Source organism: Triturus cristatus, chromosome 5_2, assembly GCF_964204655.1.
Source record: "Triturus cristatus chromosome 5_2, aTriCri1.1, whole genome shotgun sequence".
Taxonomy (NCBI): Eukaryota; Metazoa; Chordata; class Amphibia; order Caudata; family Salamandridae; genus Triturus; species Triturus cristatus.
This window is the reverse complement of record NC_140588.1, coordinates 766054384-766077467: the sequence shown is the minus strand read 5'-3', so window position 1 is coordinate 766077467 and position 23084 is coordinate 766054384.

Genomic DNA, 23084 nt, shown 5'->3' with positions numbered 1-23084 from the left:
CATACCAATAAATATTAATTAATAAACATTAACTACAACATAATAAATATTGAACAATAACATCTTTTTCATAACAAAAAACATATTAATTATTAAAAAGTAATTACCAATTAAAATATATTGAACAATTAAATATTTATTGTACCCAAAAATAATTATCACACATTAATTACCAATTAAAAACTATTGAACAAATAAATATTTTTATACCAAAAAATAATAATTATTAAACATTAATTACCAATTAATAATTACTTACTAATATATTCATTAGAAATATCAATAAATAATATGTAATCACATTTAATTACCAATTAATGATTAATAAGGAATAAATTAATTTTCATAACCAACATATTATATTTTAAAATATTTACCAATTAATAATTAATGTCCAATAAATTAATTATCAATACCCAACAACAAATGTAATAATTACTAAATTAGATTTCTATTACTTCCAACACTATTCCCCTATAAACGCACAACACACTCCAATATTAAAATAATACACTTAATATATTTATCAATTAATCAATTAATAAAAACTAATTAACAATTAATACAAATTAATTACCAATTAATACTTAATTAACAATAATAGAATTATCAATACCAAAAAATGAAAATAAATTATTACTTAATTACAATTAAATTACTTCCCACCCTATTCCCCTATAGACCCACAACCCGCTACAGAACTTAAACGCAAAAATTAATCAGAATTAATTTATAATTCCTAAAAATGTATAATTAATTTCATATAATTAAATTACTTCCCACCCTATTCCCCTATAAACCCACAACCCGCAACGGTACTAAAACACAAAATTGACTTAAAAAACCATCATTAACATATAAAAATTGTATACATTTATTTTAAAACCAGTAGAACACTTAACCAAACACATATAACACATACATATTAAATGCATATTAAAATACATAACAATAATATAAATATCGATATTAGTAACATCAATATTAGTAACAGCGATATATTTGATATCGATATTACTAACTTCGATATTACTAACATCGATATAAACAAAATCGATATTACTTACCTTAGGGTCGATATTCTGTCCATAGATATTCTTAACACCAATATTCTGTCCCTTCGATATTGTCAACTCGATATTAGTATAGGTCGATATTTAATTTTCGATATTTTGACTGCTCACCGGTTATGGCTACAGCTTTCTATGAATGTGGCTGGCAGAAATGCATACAGTCCATGATAAAGTGCAGAGACTCTTTGGGCCTGATTATGATGTCGGTCAGACTGCAACTGACAGGCTGTCGGTGACGGTCCGACCAACTGACAGTCCTTCAGTCTGACCACAGCATTATGATGCTGAAGTCATACCCTCAGCAGTCGGGGAAAGACCGCCGTCACTGACAGGATCTGAGATCTCATCTGGGTGCCGGCCGAAATGGCATACCCCGAATAGCAGTAGTACTGAGGCAGGAATTGCTGTCGGGATTACAATAGCCCTTTTCGACAGCCCTTTCATGTTGGATAGACCACCATGACAAGGCTGCCTGAAAGGGACTTTGGGGGCCTCAAACAGAGCCTCCGTTCTTTGTGGTCCACTGTAAAATGGCCAAGGGAGCCAATGTAGTGCTCCCACACACCTCCAGTGTTACAGCAAACAAATGATGGATGGAATGCTGACAATACAAACATTCTACCTCAGTCAAAAGATCTGGGTTAAATCCATAGTTCTTTTGCCCACTAAGCCACCACAGTTTAGACCCAGCTATATGCAAATCAGTCTTGACCCTGTGCCCCATGGGAACAGTCCAGACCAAACTGCCAGGCCAGGTCCTCCCTGGACAGGAAACAAGCATCCTGGGACCGGTTTCAGGGTATGTCACCCTTCTTCAGCCAGGCCAGATTGGGCTGGACTGTTCCCATTGGGCGCAGGGTCAAGACTGATTTGTATATGGGTCCAAACTGGAATGGCATGGTGAGCAAAACAACGATGGATTTAGGCCCAGATCTCTGTACAGGGGTGAAAAGGATTCTCATCATGAATAAGGCCAACATGCAATGAATCCCACTCATTCACTTTGCATTCATGTAAGTATAATGGCATGCGTGAAAGAAAATCTGCTAGGAACATTGCTCTTACCAGGAACATATTCTACTTTGCAAATGAAGTCTTGTAGACGCATTGACATCCTGGCTATCCTAGCCAAGGCTTTGAACAATCCTTCAGTAGTAAGGAGTTTGACTAAAGGCTTGTGATCAGATCTGACTATACATTCTCTGCCCAAAACAAAATTACGGAAATGGTCCAAAGCCCATAAACACGCTAAAGTTTCCTTTTCAATAACAGAAAACATACTTTCAGAAGGAGAGAGTGCCCTGGATGCTATGCAACAATGGTTTATTTTCCTTTGTCATCAATTTGGGAGAGGACACCAGCCAAACCCTTGTTGCTAGTATCCACGGTGACTATGCATTTGGAGTTCACGTCAAAAGAACACAGCACATGAGCATGAACAATGGCATTTTTGATATCTTCAAATTCTTTCTTGCATGAATCAGGCCATACAAATCTAATATTGCTTTTGAGTACCTGTCTGATGCTGTAAACTTTACTGGAAATACCTTCAACGAATGTAGCATAAAATTCTACCATCCCAAGGAAAGATCTCACTTCATCCTTCTTAGATGGTGGAGGAGCATTTTTGATCGCATCCACTAACTTAGGTTTAGTGGCAACACCTTCTGGCATAAAACGGGACTGAGGTAAGTCACAGACTTCACACAAAATTTACATTTTGAGGTTCAACAGTCAATCCTTTTTTTTCTAAAGTACCCAATACTTCCTCAAATACAGCATTGTGTTCAACTTTATCCTTCTCGAAAATGAGGATATCATCTTGGAAACATCTCACCTTGGGATGCTTGCCAAAGAGATGATGCATAAGCCGTTGGAAAATTGCAGCGGCTGATGCCAATCCAAAAGGCATTCTTTTATATTTTTTGATGTTTACTATCCTAGTCTAACATGATTTGGTGGTACGCCGCCGATAAATCTATTGTAGAAAACAACATGGCACCATTAACTAAGGACAGCATTTCTGAAATTTTGGGTAAGGGAAACCTATCAACTACTATGTTGTCATTAAGATGGCGTAGGTCAATGCGGAGGCGAATTTTACCATTGGACCGTCTGGCCACGACAATGGGGTAAATCCACTCCGAGGACTCTATTGGCTCTATGATGTCTCCTTTAACAAGTTTTTGTAATCCCTTTTCCACTTCACTACATATCAAAATAGGAATCTCTGTAGCCTTGTGGATTTTGAGATTAGCATTATCCTTCAAAACTATAGAGGTGCCGATTACGATCCGGTAAAAAAATTCCCCGTACGACTCGTATCCGGTCTTTTTACCGTACGAATCGTACAAGTGCCGTACAAACTGCCAATTACGATTCGCATGGGAAAAAGACCATACGAATCGCATTGGGAAGAATTCCCCACACGTCCTCGGGTCGGAAAATGTGTCCGACACGTCCACGGACGATTTACCGTACAAACGTGAAAAGTGAAGTCCGACCGCGGAATCACGATCCATCCCGTGCGTCCGATGTTACAACCGTATGGAAAAAACACCGTCCGCACCGAACTCCCATAGCAACCATGGAGACATGTGCCCGCATACGCGCCGACCCCCCCCAGCCCCCGTACGTTCGAGTCGTACCCCCACCCGTGTATGTACACCCCTGTTCGTGTCGTACTCCCCGTGTATGTACACGGGGGGTTCGACACGTACAGGGGTGTACATACACGGGGGGGTTCAACACATACAGGGGTGTACATACACGGGTGGGGGTATGACTCAAACGTACGGGGGCTGGGGGGGTACGACTCGAACGTACGGGGGCTGGGGGGGGTCGGCGCGTACATACGGGGGCTGGGGAGGTCGGCGCGTACATACGGGGGCTGGGGGGGTCGGCGCGTACATACGGGGGCTTGGGGGCCGGCGCGTACATACGGGGGCTGGGGGTGGTCGGCGCGTACATACGGGGGCTGGGGGTGGTCGGCGCGTACATACGGGGGCTGGGAGGGGGTCGGCGCGTACATACGGGGGCTGGGGGGGGTACGGCGCGTACCTGGCCACCTACTCTGGTCGTTTCGCGCCGTACTTCGCTTTTCCTGCACTTTTTGGGTGCCGTGAAAATATTGCCGTCCGGACTGCTGTCGGTTCGAATCGTACTTCCTGGGTCGTGAAACGCTGCCTGAAAACGTCCCGACGTCACGTCGCAGCATTCCCGGATCACATTCGTATGTATATTTTCGTCGGTCGATGTTTTTTATGATTCGTACGGAAATGGTGTTTCCGTGCGAATCGTAATTCCATGTTTGTAAAGTTTTACGACCGGGTACGAGTCGGACGGAGAAAACGCTCCGACCGACGGTTCGTACCCGGTTTTTACCGGATCGTAATCAGCACCACAGTGTTCAAACCCTTTAAAGCTGCCAATTTTGCCACTGAAAACCTTTGAAAATGTGATGAACATACCATTCCCAATTGCTCCACTATCATCCACAACTAGTATAGGATCTGAACTATTGAGATCTAGAATGATGCTAAGATTACCTTGATCCTTCCACCCAAGAACCGATGGTCCACGTTTGGCAACATATAACCTTCCTAAGGACTCTCTTCCCTTAAACTTGAGATTGAGAGGTCTAAAACCAATCAAATCAATCTTTTCTCCCAAATATCCTTCAGGAGAAATATCAGGGGTGTACAGTTTACTCCCTAAATGATGTGAAAAATGTGTATTCCTAACATCTTCACTAACAATTGTGTAGGGGGAACCTGAATCAGCATAGATTTCAATAGCAACTCCCCCAATCAACATGTTACAAATCGTTTTTTTTTCAACCTCACTTGTTTTTGGGTCCTTTGTGTTAAGGATGAAGTGTTCTTCCTTTTGTGTGTCACTCGAATCATCCTTAACAGAACAATGCATAATTTTCATAATGATCGTTTCATCATCACTTGAAGCACTCTCATAAATAGCTTTAACTTTTTGACCTTTTTTTCTTCAACATGCTCTAGAGTAATGACCTATCAAGACACAATTAGAGCACGTTCCCTTGATAGCAGGACAAAGCTTGTTATTGGCCAAATGGGAATCACTACCACAATGGTAACATCTATTTTTTTCTCTTTTTTTAAATTCAAAAGTTTTAGATTGAGGTTGAAGTTTTTGTTTAAAGTTAAGTTTGTTTTGAACTTTAGAGACTACTTGCTCCTGCACCTCTTTACTATCATTCTTAAGAGCACTTCTACTTGATAGTTCAGCTTTCCTAACTATGGCTAGTACATCCTTAAAATGAGGATCTCTGTTAATTCAGAGTCTATCCTGGATTGCTGGTTCACGAGTGTGCATAACAACCTGGTCCCTAATAAAGTGCTCTTGAAGATGATCAAATTTACAATCTTCTTCAAGCTTTTTAAGAGCAGCAACATATATATCAACAGTCTCACCTGGTTCTTGTTTTCGTTATGCCTATACACACATTAGGAGAAAAGTGATTATCAAAGTCTCTTAAAACGTCTAAAAATACATTAGATTCGCCCCCCCTATCTGTTGTTTTCATCATTTCATCATACATTTTTTCTTCCTTTCAGGCTTCATTTTGCCGTTTTCATCTATAGTCTCAATAAAGTTAAAACAGTAATGCTTTCCATTGTAACCACTTCATGCAAGGTTCACTTCCTGCTGGCCAAATGTCTTGTGGAGGTTGAATTGAAATATTCTGTGTAGCCATGACAAAAGGACATTTGACCAGCTAATAATATAGAGGCAAAATGTATAAATAGACTGAGATCCACAGTCTGAAAAAAAATACATAAATGTAAATGAAAACAAATAAGTATCCAAAGTACTCACAGCTTGTGAAATCAAACTTAAAGATGAAGAGTTGCCAGTAAGTGAAGCATAGGATTCCTGAATGACGGTGAGTTCGTTAACAATAACGATGTAAAACAATGGAAAAAAAAAAACTAGAGTGAAGGAATTAAAAAAAATTGGTACAAAAGGACTTTAAATATGGAAGATGGTTTGCAATGTTGCGCGTGTGAAAAATACGCGTTGGAGAACTTTTCCAAATGAGCGCAGGTAGAGTGAAAGTAATTTCATATCCAAAACGGCGGCACTTACACAACACGTCACACATAGTTGTGATGTGCGTGACTTATGCTCAAGGGATGATGTAATTCCAGGACGAACACGGAGGAGAATGGAGTAGCTGACGATTCTCCGCTAAGTGTTCCTTATTTTGAACAGTCACTCAGTGTTCCTTATTCCGAACAGTAAGCAGCATTTTTTCAAATACAACGGTAGTTATGAACTCCTTAATAAAGTAAATGCCACAGAAGTAAAATGTAGAAAATGTAAAACCCAGGCTTTGTAAAGTGAAAGGAATACGTTAAAATAAACAGTACCTTAACAAAGTTTTTTTATTTTTGACACGAAGAGTCACTGGAAGATCCAAAATTCCAACGAAAATTGTATCCGAAGTAGAAGTTAAAGATGGGTTTGTCTTCTTCCTGGTGTTTCAACAAGGTCGTCGCCAAATTGTAAAGTAGGACTTCAAGCAGATTCAAGTAATAAAGTCCTTTACTCAAGTTGAAACACAGGAGCAAGGCAGGACGCAACCTGCACAGGTCTTCTTCCTCAGTAACTGCCTTCCCAGAGCCTTTGCTAAGAATCTAGATTCCCAGCAAGAAAAGGCTCATGGAAGTCAGAAGGTTAGGAAGTAAATAATTCTAAAGGAAGAGAACATGACAAAGTCCCTTTGTTTTACACTCATTGTGTGGTAGGAGCAGGATCTCCTTGTTTGTCCTCTGGAGCAGCTCTTATCAGCTTTTCAGCTTCATGAGTTTTATGAATTGTGCTGTTAGTTGACCTAATTCGACCTTTAGACACATATCCACTGAATACTTACATGATGGTATGTTTACGTTTCTAAAATGTGATCTAAGGAAGATTTTGTGTAGCATAAGAAGTTCAAAACATGCACAAAGGATATAAATTAATGATTCCCGTGCCAGTCTACATAAACTGCATGTCCTAACCTGCTTTCTCCTTATCTTCCCAGTAGGCCTGAAGTATAGTCAGGCCAAATCTAAACAGCATCAGCCAGCTTTTTGCTCAAGCGACTGGGGTTGCTTAACATATGTTGATGTGTTAGGGGGTTATATAGTACTAAGTTAATTTTGACTTGAGTCTTTTTACTGGGCTCCTCCATATCAGGTAAACCTAACAAAAGTTTAGCTTGTTTGTTTAAGACGTTAGCTGTTATCTTGCTTGGAAGTGCATTGTCCCAGATCTCTTCAGCTTTTAGATCATGCATGGATGAGGCCAGACAGGATTTCTATGGCTATCTCCCTAGCATTATTGTTGTCCAGAGACGACTCTTTATTGTATCAAGGTGACCCTCATTGAGCTTCACTCAGTAAGCCAAGAATCTGAACATCAGATGATCTCTGATCAAGTTAAATTCCAGGTGTAGCTATGCTAGTGATGTAGTGTTGCATACTGTTTAGGTCACTTGCACTATCACTAATTCTGTCAGCAACCCTTTTCATTTGTCTGAGAATAAAGCCTGTGGATTTAGATATGCTGATTATCCTGTTAATACTGGATAAGCAGATGCTAAAAGACCCAATGTTCCCATCCTTACTGATTCCACTACATGTAGTAGATTCCAATTAAACAAAGAATTGAAGAACCAGAACCTTTTGGGCCTGGCGGCGCAGGGTAAGCCCTAAGTCTCCGGAGTTCTCCTGCTTCGCTACACAGAGACACGGGACACTCTGTCGGCGTTAGAAGATCAGATTTATTTAGCTGCAGCTAGTACAGTTATCCTAGAAGTACACAAAGTAGGTTCTCAGGAGACTGCCACTTCACTCTGTGGCGCATCAAGTTAAATACCATACAATTACATCATTATTAATAAAATGCCCTCCCAGAGCATACAAGAAAGAGCCAATAAGGAAAGTTGGAAAACAAGGTGGAACCAATAAGAAAGGTTTGAAAACAGAAGTGTCAGATAACTCGAAGAGACCTCTCCTCCAACTGTGTTTGTCATCCCACCCTCAAGCTAATACATTAACAGATTCATAACTAGCTTGCAGGTGGCGAGATACGTTTGTGTGTGTTGGAGGACAGTTGTGAAACAAGAGAATGCTAGCAGGAGACAGTGAAGGCCAGTCGATAAGATAAGGTCAGGAAAGAATAGTGTGAGCCAACAGATAGTTGAGACAGGGATTAGAAAAGCTAGACAGGGATTAGTGTACTCGGCTAGTTCTAACACCAGCTTTGCAAATAGAGGCCGAGGGCGTATTTCGACACCAGGCTACAGAAAAAGATGAATAGACTTTGTTCGCCGTGCTGCCTGAGTGATGGCAACACAAAATGGCGGCGGGCCACAAAATGACGGGTCGATACGATTGTGATCGAAAATCGAAGTTCCTCAGACCCTCCTTTTGCCAGAACTCAGGCAAGATAGACTTATGTTAATCTGAGTCCACGTCAATAGCCATGAGGTCATCGAGCTGTTGCTGTAACATCATTCTTATGTTTTCTGTTACTTGTGGTTTGGGTTTTGGGATGCACATAGTAGCACAAAGATCACAGATAGCGGGACCACAGTGCATACAAAGGCAACAGGAGAAAATAATGGTCAGAATTATACCAAGAAATGTCAATGCTTTCCAACCCCATTTGGACAGTAGTCCCCAAAACCATTCCGTTAAAGACCAATCTCCTTCGTCCTGATGAATAGACTCGGAGATTATGTGCAACTTGGAGATAGCTTGGTATACTGTCGGAGCGTCATTAGATATGAAAATACAGCAACTTGAACCGATAAATTTGCATACTCCACCACGATCGGCAAGAACAAAGTCTAAGGCAACTCAATTTTGTAATGTCATAAGACGATCCGCCTGTAGTTCTGCCGTGATGTTACTTAAGGCTCCTACAGTAATGTCTATTGTAGTCTCTACGACACGGACCAATTGCCTTATATTTCTGCTGTTAGCCATTGGACCCCAGAAGGGAAGAAAACCTTTAAGGAAATCTCCTCCCTCTTGTCCTGCTGTGTCCTTTGAATCAATAATCCCTCTGCCGTATCGGGTCTGGTGATGATTTGCGGAAGCGGTGTAAGTAGGGGGAAGAAGAAAGGCTATATAACAAGTACCAGAGAAACCCGTTGGTAACCAAGTATAAGCTCTATTATAACAGATGAAATAGGTGCCTTGAGATGGCACTAGAGGAGGCGAGTTCTGAGAGGAATAAACGTACGTGTAGGAGCAGTCATTCCTTTGTGTAGTGTCAAAAGAGCGATCATTTATCTGTAAGCAGAAGTTGCCCTGATATGGTATAGTCCAAATCGGCGAGGACTGTCTTTTTCCAACTTTACTACTAAGACTGGACATATATTGGGTGACGTTCCAATTAGTGTATGCTTTTCTTTCGTCAATGGAGATTTTACTGTTTTCCATGATCTTAGCCATAACTACCATACCCTTAATCAAAGAACTATGACTAAAATCCGGATAATTAATTTGTGAATTAACAGATCGTCTGAATTTGCTTTGATAAGCATTGGAGAAAATGACGAAGTAAGCCCAAGCAGAACCCTCATAAGAAAAAGGGAGAACTAGAAATGGCATTCCTTTCTCTGTGGTATGTGGCATAAGACCACACACCCAACAATTAGTTGTATTAACCACTAATTGGTGCTGATGTAATAGTTGGATAAAGGAATTGTTATAGTATTCAGTTCTTGTGACGAGTTCATGTGAAGGAAGAGTATGAAAGAGGTGTGGAGAGGTAGTAGAAGAAGGCAAAGAAGAAGAAGAAGGGGAGGCATCTTTTGGCTGCAAAGCATAAATTATCCAACTAATAAACGCCAAAACAATACATAATGATATAATAACACATAAAGTTATGCTGAAACGACTGTACATTATTTTACAGGATGCTTTTTTCATTTCATCTTTTCTTTCTTTATTACCTAGTGTAGTTTCCATCTTACTAATGGATGCTCACGGCAATCTTCCTCAATCACTGAAGTCACGATGCTCTACCGTCCTATGACACTGAAGATCCTGCAGACCTATTGCCACTACTCAGGTCGTGACTTAGACTCCTACCGTGACCCTGCAACCGGGACAGAATACTACACAAGGGAGAAGAGTCTTAAATGTTCTTTGGTCTGGGCCTTAAACTATATCGATCTTTCCCCGGAACATTCTGATCTTTAAAAAATGTTCGTGGTTCAGTCGTATCCAAGCGACGATGTGATGGAATTGCTTCCTGTAAAATGTCGTTGTCCTCTTTTCTCAGACAGTGTCCCATTCAGGTGTGCATCACTAAAAGGCATGAATCGTGGAGTTCTTTCACTTTCACAGTCACCGATACCTCTGCGAACCCACTGATCAAAAGGCAAAGGCAAAGGCACTTTCTTGCAATGCACACCGCAAATCCAATTTTTCTTTCCTTCGACTTTAACTGCTGTTCTCGTGGTCAGCAAGACCATCCGGGGCTCCCGCCATCTGGGCTCCAGATTGCTGGACCTCTGAAAATTCTTCACACATACCCAGTCACCTGGTCGGATGGAGTGACCTGGGTCTGTGGAAGCCTCCGGCAGAGCACTCTGAACCTGTTGATGAAGAACACGCAATTTAGTCGTAAGGTCATGCAGATAGTCAATCAACATTGGATATGGCAAGTCTGAGTATTTCTTAGGGCGAGGGATTCCCCATACATTAGCCGGACGGCCAAACACCACTTCGTACGGGCTAAGTCCGAAACGAGAGTGTACTGCAGTTCTGGTGGATAGCAGAGCTAACGGCAAAGCATCGGGCCAATTGAGTCCTGTACTTGCTTGAACCTTTGCTAACTTTAACTTCAAGGTTCCGTTGTAACATTCTACTAAACCCGCTGACTGTGGGTGATTTGCCGCGTGGAACTTTTGTTTGATACCAAGACCTGCACAAACTTTCTGCATGACTTGGCCAACAAATTCGCTCTCATTGTCACTCCAGGCAATGCGCGGCAAACCAAACCTGGGGAAGAATTCTTTTAGTAGAATTTTAGCTGTGGATAAAGCTGTGTTATCCTTTAGAGGATATGCTTCTATCCATCTTGAAAAGGCGCATACTACCACCAGAACATATTTGAGGTTGTTGCATCGCTCCATATGAATGTAATCGATTTGCAACACCTCAAATGGATATGTCGGAGGAGCAAAGTGACCTGCTGGAGTTGGGGTTCCCTTTCCCGGATTGTACATTAAACAAACAATACAGTGCTTTACTACATTGTCTGCACATTTTGGGATATTCTCATTCTGCCACACTGGAGCCAGAAGTTTACAAATGCCTTTTGCACTTAAGTGGGCTGGACCATGTGCCATAGTAACCACTGGGAGAACATAGGCATCTGGTAACAGCCAACGTTGATGTTCAGATAATTCCACCCGACAACCCATCTCATCTAACATTCCCGTACTTTCTTTCCACTTGCTCATCTCGCTCTCTGAAACCTCTTTCTGAATCGCTTTTACACTTTCCACTGTATTCTCATACATTCCTCTCTCTCTGACCCAATTCGCAGGACCTGCCACATACATTTGACTCGTTGAATCTCTCGCTGTCTTCTTTGCTATTTCGTCTGCAAACGCATTTCCTCGACCAACATCATCCATAATCTTTTTGTGTGCGCTACATTTCACAATCGCTATTTGGGTGGGTACGGCAAGTGATTCGAGGAGATCAGTCACTAACTGACCATGTTGTATTTTGGTGCCATGTGAAGTGAGGAAACCCCTTTCCTCCAGAGACGCCCGAAATTGAACGCTACACCAAAAGCGTATTGGCTGTCAGTGTATACGTTCGCTCTTTTCCCTTTTGATAAAACACAAGCTCTTGTTAATGCTATCCATTCTGCTGCTTGCGCTGAATTATGTCTAATGCGTGCAGTTTCCACAATCGTATGTAAAGTAGTTACAGCATAGTGAGGAAATATGAATTCTTATGGTCAATTGTGTCCCCTATCTTAGACCCCAACGGCTCCATGTACATGCTACAAGTACATGTATGTTCCCTCCAGTTCCAGCTATGAAGACGCAAATACATGTGCGTCCAACGTCAACCTGTCCTCTTTCAGATCCGCCATGAATGGGTCGAATATTCCATTCCTAAGTATGATTGGCCACCGACTTTATATGGTTCACTTTTCACGTTTTACAGTTCAGGCGAGTAGGCCCTAAATTCTGCCATCAAGCCTTTTCCTGCTTCTGCCTCTGAAATGCTCCAGCTTGGACCTGCATCCGTATCCATGAACTTTGTCCTACTCCCTGCGCGGCCAACGGTGCCTGACGCGGCCTGTTGCCTGCCAAAAACTGTATTCAGCCTTCAAGTTATCTGCTCCGCTCCTCATCCAATGCATTCCTGTCTAGTAGTTTTAGGTAAACATCCTTCCAGCTACCGAGCAAAGGGCCCGGCCTCGCTGTCTTTATGCAAGTAATTCATAGCCCCTGTTACCATGGAAGATTCCTGCCCCCTCGCATCTCATATAGACACATAGACGCTTGTACATGTACTAACAGTCAGTATAGAATAGATTCCGTCCGAGAGACCTTTCCTTTTGGATAAGACAGTTCCTTAAACAAAGATATTAGATACGATTTGGGATTAGGTTGACCTGACCCCCAGACTTCTGTCTCCACATGTAGAGCTAAATGTCAATTCTCCTTCACCCTCCAGTTGCACGTCAATCACACGTCATGCGGCTGCGCGCGCATCTCTGCCAAATATTTCTGCTGACACTGCAGGATTCTCTTATGGATCCACCCACTTGTGACATCATTTTAAATGACGTTTCTAGTATACGCCTGTTATTACGCCTATTTTCATTACGTATGTGTATTCTTATCTGTATTATCAGCTGTTACGCCTCCTGCATCTGTCTTAATGCAATGCTTTTCATATATATATTGTTACTTGTCAATAATGTATTGCCTATCCCTTCCTGAACCTTCGTGGTGATGGAATAAGATTGCCTGGTTCGAACCATAATTCCTTGTAAGGAATAAAGTCCTTTTCAGAACCTCTAATACCACGGATTCTGCCTCTTATTTTGACTGAGTTATTCTTACTAGACTTTACCGCATAAAAAATAGTACAGGTAATTTAAATATTTACCACATAAATTGGCGCCCGAACAGGGACACACTCAAAACAGGAGTGGTACTACCACGAATACGACAATACAAGTTACCCCCAGATGCTGTAGTGGCTTTACTGCAAATCATTGACGAGCTCATTGCACAAGGAGTGGTTGTAGAAACGGACTCCAATGTGTGTAATTCCCCGATAATTCCGATTCTTAAACGAACTGATCCAAAAGCACCACCAGTATATCGATTAGTTATTGATCTACGAGAATTAAATAAATGCATTGTACCACAATACCCAGATATCTCTTCATTGCTAACAGCCATAGATTCAGAAGCAACGTTCTTTACTGTAATTGATCTCAAGAACGCTTTCTTTAGCGTCCCAATCGATCCGGAAAGCCAATATTTGTTCGGATTCAGTTTAAATGGACGAAGTTTTAAATTCGCACGCGCACCTCAAGGATTCACAGAAAGCCCCAGCATCTATAGCCAAGCACTGAAAAGAGAACTTGACAGTATCCACATGCCAGCTAACACTGCCCTGCTTCAATATGTCGATGATCTGCTGATCACCGCCCGAAGCGAACCTGAATGTGAAAAAGCATCACTGACGGTTTTACATTTCCTAGCCGACAAGGGGCACAAAGTGTCCCCTTCAAAGCTGCAATTCTGTGTCCAGCAAGTTGTGTACCTTGGGCACTTGCTGTCCAAGGGTGGAAGACAGCTTACACCCGACCGTATCCAGTTAATTGTTAACATGCCGCCACCCAAGACACAAAAGGAGGTACGGGCAATCATAGGCCTCACTTCGTACTGTAGGCAGTGGATCCCTCAATATGCATTTCTAGCAAAACCACTCATTCAGTTGACAACACAGGAGGCAGCGACATCGACTGTCCTCCCTTGGACTCAGGAACATACACAAGCTTTTGAAAGCTTAAAGAAAGCTTTATGTCAAGAACCTGTTTTAGCAACACCATGTTACAGCAAACGTTTTACACTTTTTGTTACAGAACGTGAAGGTACTGCTTTGTCAGTACTCACGCAGGAACAAGCAGGATCACACAAGCCATGTGCTTATTTTTCCAGTACATTAGATCCCGTAGCTCAGGCTCTTCCTGCGTGCCTGAAATCAGTCGCGGCAACAGCTTTAGCAATCAGACAAAGCGATGCCATAGTGTTAGGACATCAATTGACAGTACAAGTACCACACGCAGTAGAGGTTCTCTTGAACCGGACCCAAACACAACACTTGACTATAGCAAGACTGACGGGTTATGAATTGACATTGTTCCAGCCACACATAGAAATCAGACGTTGTAGTACATTAAATCCTGCCACACTTTTGCCATTAAGTGGAACCGACCCATTGGCACATGATTGTATTGAAGTCATTACTATTACGACGAAACCCAGACAAGACTTGACAGATATTCCATTACCAGATCAAGACCTGACATTGTATGTAGATGGTTCATGCATGAGAACAAGTACAGGAGAGTTAGTGGCCGCTTATGCAGTCACAACAGACACTGAAATTATTGAAACAAATTGTATCGACACCTTGTCAGCTCAAGCAGCAGAGCTCATCGCTCTGACACGAGCCTGTATTCAGGCCAAAAATAAGAAAGTCAACATATACACAGATTCACGTTATGCATTCGGAGTCGTCCATGACTTCGGCGTGCTTTGGCGAGAGAGAGGTTATTTAACTTCTCACGGTGCCCACATCCAGCACGGTCCCCTTATTCAAGCTCTGTTAGATGCAATACATCTGCCGACTGCAATATCGATTATGAAGTGTAAAGCCCATACAAAAGTGACTGACATTATTTCTCAGGGTAACGACCTAGCTGACAGAACAGCTAAACAGACTGCTCAGAATCAGACTCATACAACTGACACGACAAAGACAATAGTTCCGACACCAACACACTGCATGACAGTTAAGGACCCCGCCCTTGATGTAATTGACATACAGACACATGCTACACCAGAAGAAATAAAGAGATGGACTGAATTAGGAGGGATCCAAACGGATCAAGGATGGATGACAAAGGGAAAATATATATGGTTTCTCCCCGACTCAATGGTTCAAGTCATCATTAACACAATACATAGTCCAGCGCACCTAGGAGAGAAAGCTATGCTAGATAGTATTCAACACATTTGGTTCAATAAACACTTACGAGCAGCAGCTAAACAGAAAGTACGTACCTGCATGATTTGTTGTCAGTTCAATCCAGGAAAAGGCGTACCTGTAGAACAGGGTGGATTTCAACCCCCCGATCACCCTTTTGAAGTTCTCCAGATGGATTATATCCAGATGGAACGATGTCGAGGATTCAAATATGTCCTCGTAGTTGTATGCGCTCTTTCCCGGTGGACAGAGGCGTATCCCGTCTCAGATTACACTGCCCCGACTACTGCCAAACAGTTAGTTCGAGAATTCTTCCCACGGTATGGTTTGCCCCGTGTCGTGTACTCAGATAATGGCCAACCGTTCTCATCCGAGCTAATGAAACATGTTTCACTTCTGTTAGGCTATCAATGGAAATTCCACTGTGTCCGACATCCCGAGGCAGCAGGTCTGGTGGAGCGGCATAATCAAACTTTGAAAATTAGACTGTCCAAAGTATGTAGAGAAAAAGGTGTCGATTGGATAGTAGCTTTACCAGTTGCGCTCTTTTACATGAGAATGGTAGCACACTCTCGAACAGGGCTATCCCCGTATGAGGTGATCTTCGGTAGACCACCAAATATGTGGGGGACGCCTATACCCCGTAAAATAACTGATGTTGATTGTAATATGCTGACAGATTACCTGGCTTCCTTGATGTCTGCACTACAATCTTGTCGTTCACAGGTAGCTGCAGCTTTTCCCGATAACACTGAGGTGAAGCCCCATGATGTGGTTCCGGGAGATCTTGTACTTGTAAGGAACTTCGACAGAAGGAACCCGCTGGAGCCTCGCTGGCAGTCGCCTAAACTCGTCTTATTGACCACAAGGACAGCTGTGAAGATTGAGGGACGTAAAGGGTGGTTGCACTCGAGCCATATCAAAAAATTTCATGGACTATCATCCGACTTGAATTATCAGCCCTGCATTCCCTCACAGACTGACTCAAAACTCCCCCTGGTTGACAAGACAGAAAAAGAAAACTATAAACTGAAACTAAGGTCTAGCAAGTCAGACAATTTGATTGTTTAAGTCCTCTCCAAGGTGAATCGGTTGAATTTGTCTCTGACATGTATCCTCTAGACCGAAATAGAGAGAGAAATAGACAGAAACAGCTCAAGAAACATGCGTACTGTAAATCACTTCGTAGTCACTGCATAGTGACATTGTTAATTATGTTTTTTCTAAGTCTTCTGATTATCATTGCCAGTATATTATTACACATGTATTACCCTATTTCCAAGCGTGCTTTCAATGCTACTGCCGAACATTCTTTTAGCGAATTACCCCCGCATGAGTTGTCCTATAGATTTGCGCTGCGCAACAACACATTCATTAGTATGTTACATCATTCTCATCAGACCAGCAATGCTACAAATTGTTGGATATGTGGCTGACTCCCTCCCTATCAGAAATACAAGGGAGTTCTGCCTCTCTTTCCGTATCCATTCACACACAATGGCTCCTGTGGAGCATGGTTTAGTTTGATTAATTCCCTAGATTCAAATTCAATAGTTTATCAAGACAACTGGGTTTGGGGAAACCTGAACCTAGTTTTACTTAAAGTCTGCTACCCTAACAAGGAGGGACTTCCCAAAAGAACAGGAACTGATCTAGAAAATGAAGTATATGGATTAGGTAACTTTACACTTAATCTCATGATCCTGAATATTGAATCCGAAGCTACACCAATCTTGCTCGCTATGTCAGTATTTCCAGTTAGAGGCGAATTATGTGTAAGAAAGAATGGTTCAATACACATGGGCCATAGTAAATGTACCACTGTAATATAATTCAGTGATAAAGGCAAATCTACATTTAGAGCTTCTCGTCACTCCTACTTCATCTGTGGTCACACCGCATACATACGCCTACCCCTAGATTGGGATGGTACCTGTTACATTGCATTCCTTCTGCCACCTGTTTTCCTAGCCCCGCCTGATTACCATAGGAATACCCATTTAGTACACAATAGACAGCAGAGAGATCTCCCGATTGTCGACTACACCGAAACAGCATGGGAGAAATACACAGATTTCAATAAAGGTTTCTTTCCCTACATAGGTACAGTCACTAATAGTAAGCTGATACGTAGATTAACTAGAACCCTTGAAGCAGTAGTGAATGAAACTACTTCCGCATTAGGCAACTTAACAGAGGAGCAGTCTGCGATGCGGATTGTTGTTCTTCAAAATCGTCTTGTCCTTGACGTCATCCTGGCCGATAGGGGCGGAGCTTGTAGGGTCATCGGATCAAGTTGCTGTGTTTTCATACCAGAAAACGCGCCGTCAGTATATAAAGCCATAACTCGACTTCATAAGATCGCAAGCCAGATACACCAGAATCCAGGCACCTGGACTTGGTCCGGTTGGTTCTGGAGCGTGTTGTCAGCCTGGGGATGGAGGATCCTATCCTTCCTAGGTATTGGCTTTCTCATTCTATTCAGTTGCTGCTTGTGTCTACAATGTGGGCCAGCAATTTGTGGTCTGTGTGCCACATCGTGTATCCCGCCTTCGAATTTTCATTCAAGATCCCGGAAGAAGAAAGAAGAACAAATGATGCTATATGAACAGATTGATGGATTGATGAAGATGGATATTTCATAAGGGTCCGTAGGGGACAAGGAGGGAATGAGGAAATATGAATTCTTATGGTCAATTGTGTCCCCTATCTTAGACCCCAACGGCTCCATGTACATGCTACAAGTACATGTATGTTCCCTCCAGTTCCAGCTATGAAGACGCAAATACATGTGCGTCCAACGTCAACCTGTCCTCTTTCAGATCCGCCATGAATGGGTCGAATATTCCATTCCTAAGTATGATTGGCCACCGACTTTATATGGTTCACTTTTCACGTTTTACAGTTCAGGCGAGTAGGCCCTAAATTCTGCCATCAAGCCTTTTCCTGCTTCTGCCTCTGAAATGCTCCAGCTTGGACCTGCATCCGTATCCATGAACTTTGTCCTACTCCCTGCGCGGCCAACGGTGCCTGACGCGGCCTGTTGCCTGCCAAAAACTGTATTCAGCCTTCAAGTTATCTGCTCCGCTCCTCATCCAATGCATTCCTGTCTAGTAGTTTTAGGTAAACATCCTTCCAGCTACCGAGCAAAGGGCCCGGCCTCGCTGTCTTTATGCAAGTAATTCATAGCCCCTGTTACCATGGAAGATTCCTGCCCCCTCGCATCTCATATAGACACATAGACGCTTGTACATGTACTAACAGTCAGTATAGAATAGATTCCGTCCGAGAGACCTTTCCTTTTGGATAAGACAGTTCCTTAAACAAAGATATTAGATACGATTTGGGATTAGGTTGACCTGACCCCCAGACTTCTGTCTCCACATGTAGAGCTAAATGTCAATTCTCCTTCACCCTCCAGTTGCACGTCAATCACACGTCATGCGGCTGCGCGCGCATCTCTGCCAAATATTTCTGCTGACACTGCAGGATTCTCTTATGGATCCACCCACTTGTGACATCATTTTAAATGACGTTTCTAGTATACGCCTGTTATTACGCCTATTTTCATTACGTATGTGTATTCTTATCTGTATTATCAGCTGTTACGCCTCCTGCATCTGTCTTAATGCAATGCTTTTCATATGTATATTGTTACTTGTCAATAATGTATTGCCTATCCCTTCCTGAACCTTCGTGGTGATGGAATAAGATTGCCTGGTTCGAACCATAATTCCTTGTAAGGAATAAAGTCCTTTTCAGAACCTCTAATACCACGGATTCTGCCTCTTATTTTGACTGAGGTATTCTTACTAGACTTTACCGCATAAAAAATAGTACAGGTAATTTAAATATTTACCACAATAGGCTGAAACTGTATCTCCATTAGGCATTTTAAAACAAGAACCATCAACCCTTAGAGTTCCATCCGGATTCTCTAGCGGTGTGTCTCTCAGGTCAATTCTTCCTTTTGTTTCTTCCTCAGTACGGAAGAAACAATCATGCTGATCCTCAACACTCTCCTCATTTGGAAGGGGCAACAAAGTAGCTGGATTCAGGGTATTTCATCGTTTGATGTGTATGTGACAAGCCAATAACGTCAGCTAGTAACCAGTTAAACGAGCGCTCGTAAGATGCTGTGTTTTCGTTCTGTTTAGTAAAGTATCCACCGCATGTGGCACCATGACAATGAGAGTGTTATCCAACACCACTCCAGCAGACTGTCGGATAGAAATTGCTGCTGCTGCTGTCCCTTTGAGACAACTGGGCAATGCTTTAGCTACAGGATCGAACGTAGCCGAAAAATAGGCACATGGCCGCTGTTTGTCTCCAAATTGTTGCGCTAAAACTGACAAAGCACAACCTTCTCTCTCGTGAACATAGAGTGTAAAAGGCTTAGTGTAATCTGGGGTGCCTAGTACAGGAGCAGAACACAGAGCAGTACGTAAGTCAGTGAAACTCTTTTGGCACTCATCAGTCCATGGAAGGGGCTGAGGCGTATCTTTTAAAGTGAGTGCCAACAAGGGTTTGGCAATTAGAGAGAAGTTAGGGATCCACTGTCTGCAATAGGAAGTAATACCCAGAAAGGCACGTACTTCCCTTTGTGTGGATGGTACAGACATTCGCGCAATCGCCTGAATTCGTTCTGGTGTCAATTGTCGTCCCTCGTTTGATAGGAGATGACCCAAGTAGGTAACCTCTCGACAAACATATTGTAGTTTGGAAGGTGAAACCTTGTGATTCAGTTTAAACAAGTGGCGTAACAATGCAACAGTGACTTCTTTGCAGATATCTTTTGAATCGGCAGCGACTAACAAATCGTTCATATATTGAATAAGAGCAGCACCAGGCGGCAAATGAAAAGTATCAAGATGACATTTTAAAGCTTGGATGTAAATGGAGGGACTTTCACAATAGCCTTGGGGTGCGCGCTTAAACCGGAAGCTTCGGCCTCCAAGAGAGAAACCAAAAATGTCCCTACTCTCTTCTGCAATGGGAATACTAAAGAAAGCATTCTTTAGATCGATAACGGAAAACCAAGTTGCTGTGGAAGGTATCATTGTCAACAAAGCAGTGATATCTGGGACAACAGGAAATTGTGGGATCACAATTTTGTTTACTTCCCGCAGATCAATTACGAAACGGTACACAGGAGGCTGAGAAGGATCAGTGCGTTTAAGAACAGGAAGAATAGGACTATTGCATGTATTACCTCTTGTTTCTTCAACCACATCCTTCTGAATTAAGTCATGGATGATTCCCAAAAGCGCTTTCTCACCTTCAGCAGAAATTCTATATTGTGGGATGCGCGTTAATTCAACATTAGGCTTGAGAGTGACAATATAAGGCGGAATCTCAAGACAAGCCGCATCGTTCGGACCCGTAGCCCAAAGTGCTGTTGGAAGAGAAAGCAATTCAGGTGGAAACTGATCTTTGGACAAATACATTGGGGAGACCAATTTCTGTCCTAAAGTAAGATGTACACCAGAAGGAGAACAATATATAGTAGCATGCATTCTTTTCAATAGGTCTAGACCCAACAGATTTTCACCGCAACCATTCGTTAACACAAGTGGAGCTTCCAAATCATAAGGACCAACTGAAATAGGCAAAGGGCAAGAAACTGGATTGCGAACAGGGGCGCCAGAAAATCCTACGGAAACATTCGTTAAGCCAGACAAAGGTGGCCCAGGGAGTTTAGAATGAATGTTAGAACTTCTCATTGCTCCAGTATCCAAAAGAAATGGCTCTGAAACACCCATTGTAGTGACGTTAACATAAGGTCCATTTTGATCTACTGGGATTGGCACAACTCCCTTACTTTGTCCATGGCTGTCCTAGTTGGCATGAAGACTCTCATTCTCGCCTTCGACATAATGGTCTTCATTGTAATACTGAGTAGACCTCACAGTTTGCTGATCAAAGTAGTTCGTGGAATTGGGAGAAGGATGGGCACGCTGTTCTTGAGTCAATACACCTCGACCTCTACCTCTGTTTGCTGACTGGAGGCCAGCACGACCTCGTGGAGCAGGTAACGCTCCATTGCGCTGCAATAAAACCGGACAACTATTCTTAAAATGACCTTCCTCTCTACAACAGGCACATTGATTAGGACCTAACAAAGGTCGCGGATTGTATAGCTCAGGTTTTTGATACAACCTCTGAAACTGCGGGGGCTGCTGAATTTGGGGTTGAGCATAACGTGGCGGATAGGCTTGTTGCAAGAGAACCTTTGTCTTTAAATCTTTCATCTTTTTCTCTTGCTTTTCTTTTTCTTCCTTATCTCTATTCTCATAATATTGCGCAGTAGCCAATATCTGGGCAGAAGAAGAAACAGCCCATGAACTTTCTGAATCTTTTAATTTGTGTGACAGCTCGGGAAGCAAATTGAATACAAATTTGTCCATGAATAATCGCTGTCCACCCTCCGTAGCCATGTCTTGACCACTATGGTCGATAAATGTCTCCTCGAAACGAGTAAAGAAGTCAGAGACACTTTCATCTTTCTTTTGCTTGCATGCTGCTAGTTTATCCCAGTTAACTCTCAATGCAGGCATCATAGTTTTCATTAACGTAATGATCCTACCAGGGAGTTCCGAGATCAGAGCGTCGGGCTTTGCGCCACCCACTTGGTCTCTATCTGTATCAGTTATAACATTCCAAGTAGCACCTCGTTCCTGCGCGTGATCCTCTCTACGAATTTTAGCCCATATTGTCAGTGGGACTACATTTCCCATTAGCATATCAATATCTGCTAGGTTCATAATGCAAGCGTCAACTGTCTGCGATAATTCTTTATAATAACCTGCAGGGTTTTTACGAGGATCTGGTAGAGTCTGCTTAAGGGCCAAAACTTCAGATCTCTTCCAAGGGACATGTACACATATACGTTGGAAATGAGCAGGGATAAGAGGATTAGCACCTACTGCTGGAACCTCTTCCTTCCATACTGGAGGAACCTCTCTCATAGGATAATTTTTCGACGTCAGTCTAACCGACGGATCAGAATCAAGGAAAATCTGAGAAAACAATAAGGATATATAAGAGATAAGCATCCTTACAGCTTCCTCAACCTTGGAACCCACAATAAGTCCTTTTTCAAAATCAGTCTGAACATTTAACAGATCTTGTGAGATCGGACTCGAACTCACATCTTCCCATTCTTTAATGAGAATGTCGCACATTACATTGAAAACATATCTTAGCGAAGGCGCATTCCATTGCAAAAAGGTAGGCATAATATCAAGCACACTCTATTGTGGACCCTTCTTGATCCATTTTCGTGCCAGAGAGTCTAACTTCTCCCGTTCCTCAAAATCTGGGAACTGACTACGAGATTGTCTTCGAACGAAAGCCGGAGACATATTTAAAGCTTCAAAGAAAGGAGATAACATACCAGTGACAGTGTCTGTGAGACGCTTACGCACAGACGGAGAATTAGACATAAGAATTGGAGACATAGGTGCCGATTAGGATCCTGGAAAAAATTGTCCCCGTACGACTCGTATCCGGTCTTTTTACCGTACGAATCGTATAAGTGCCGTACAAACTGCCAAGTACAATTCGCATGAGAAAAAGTCCATACGAATCGCATTGGGAGTAATTCCCCACACGTCCTCGGGTCGGAAAACGGTTCCGACACGTCCCCGGACGATTTACCATACAAATGTGAAAAGTGAAGTCCGACCGCGCAAGTACGATCCATCCCGTGCGT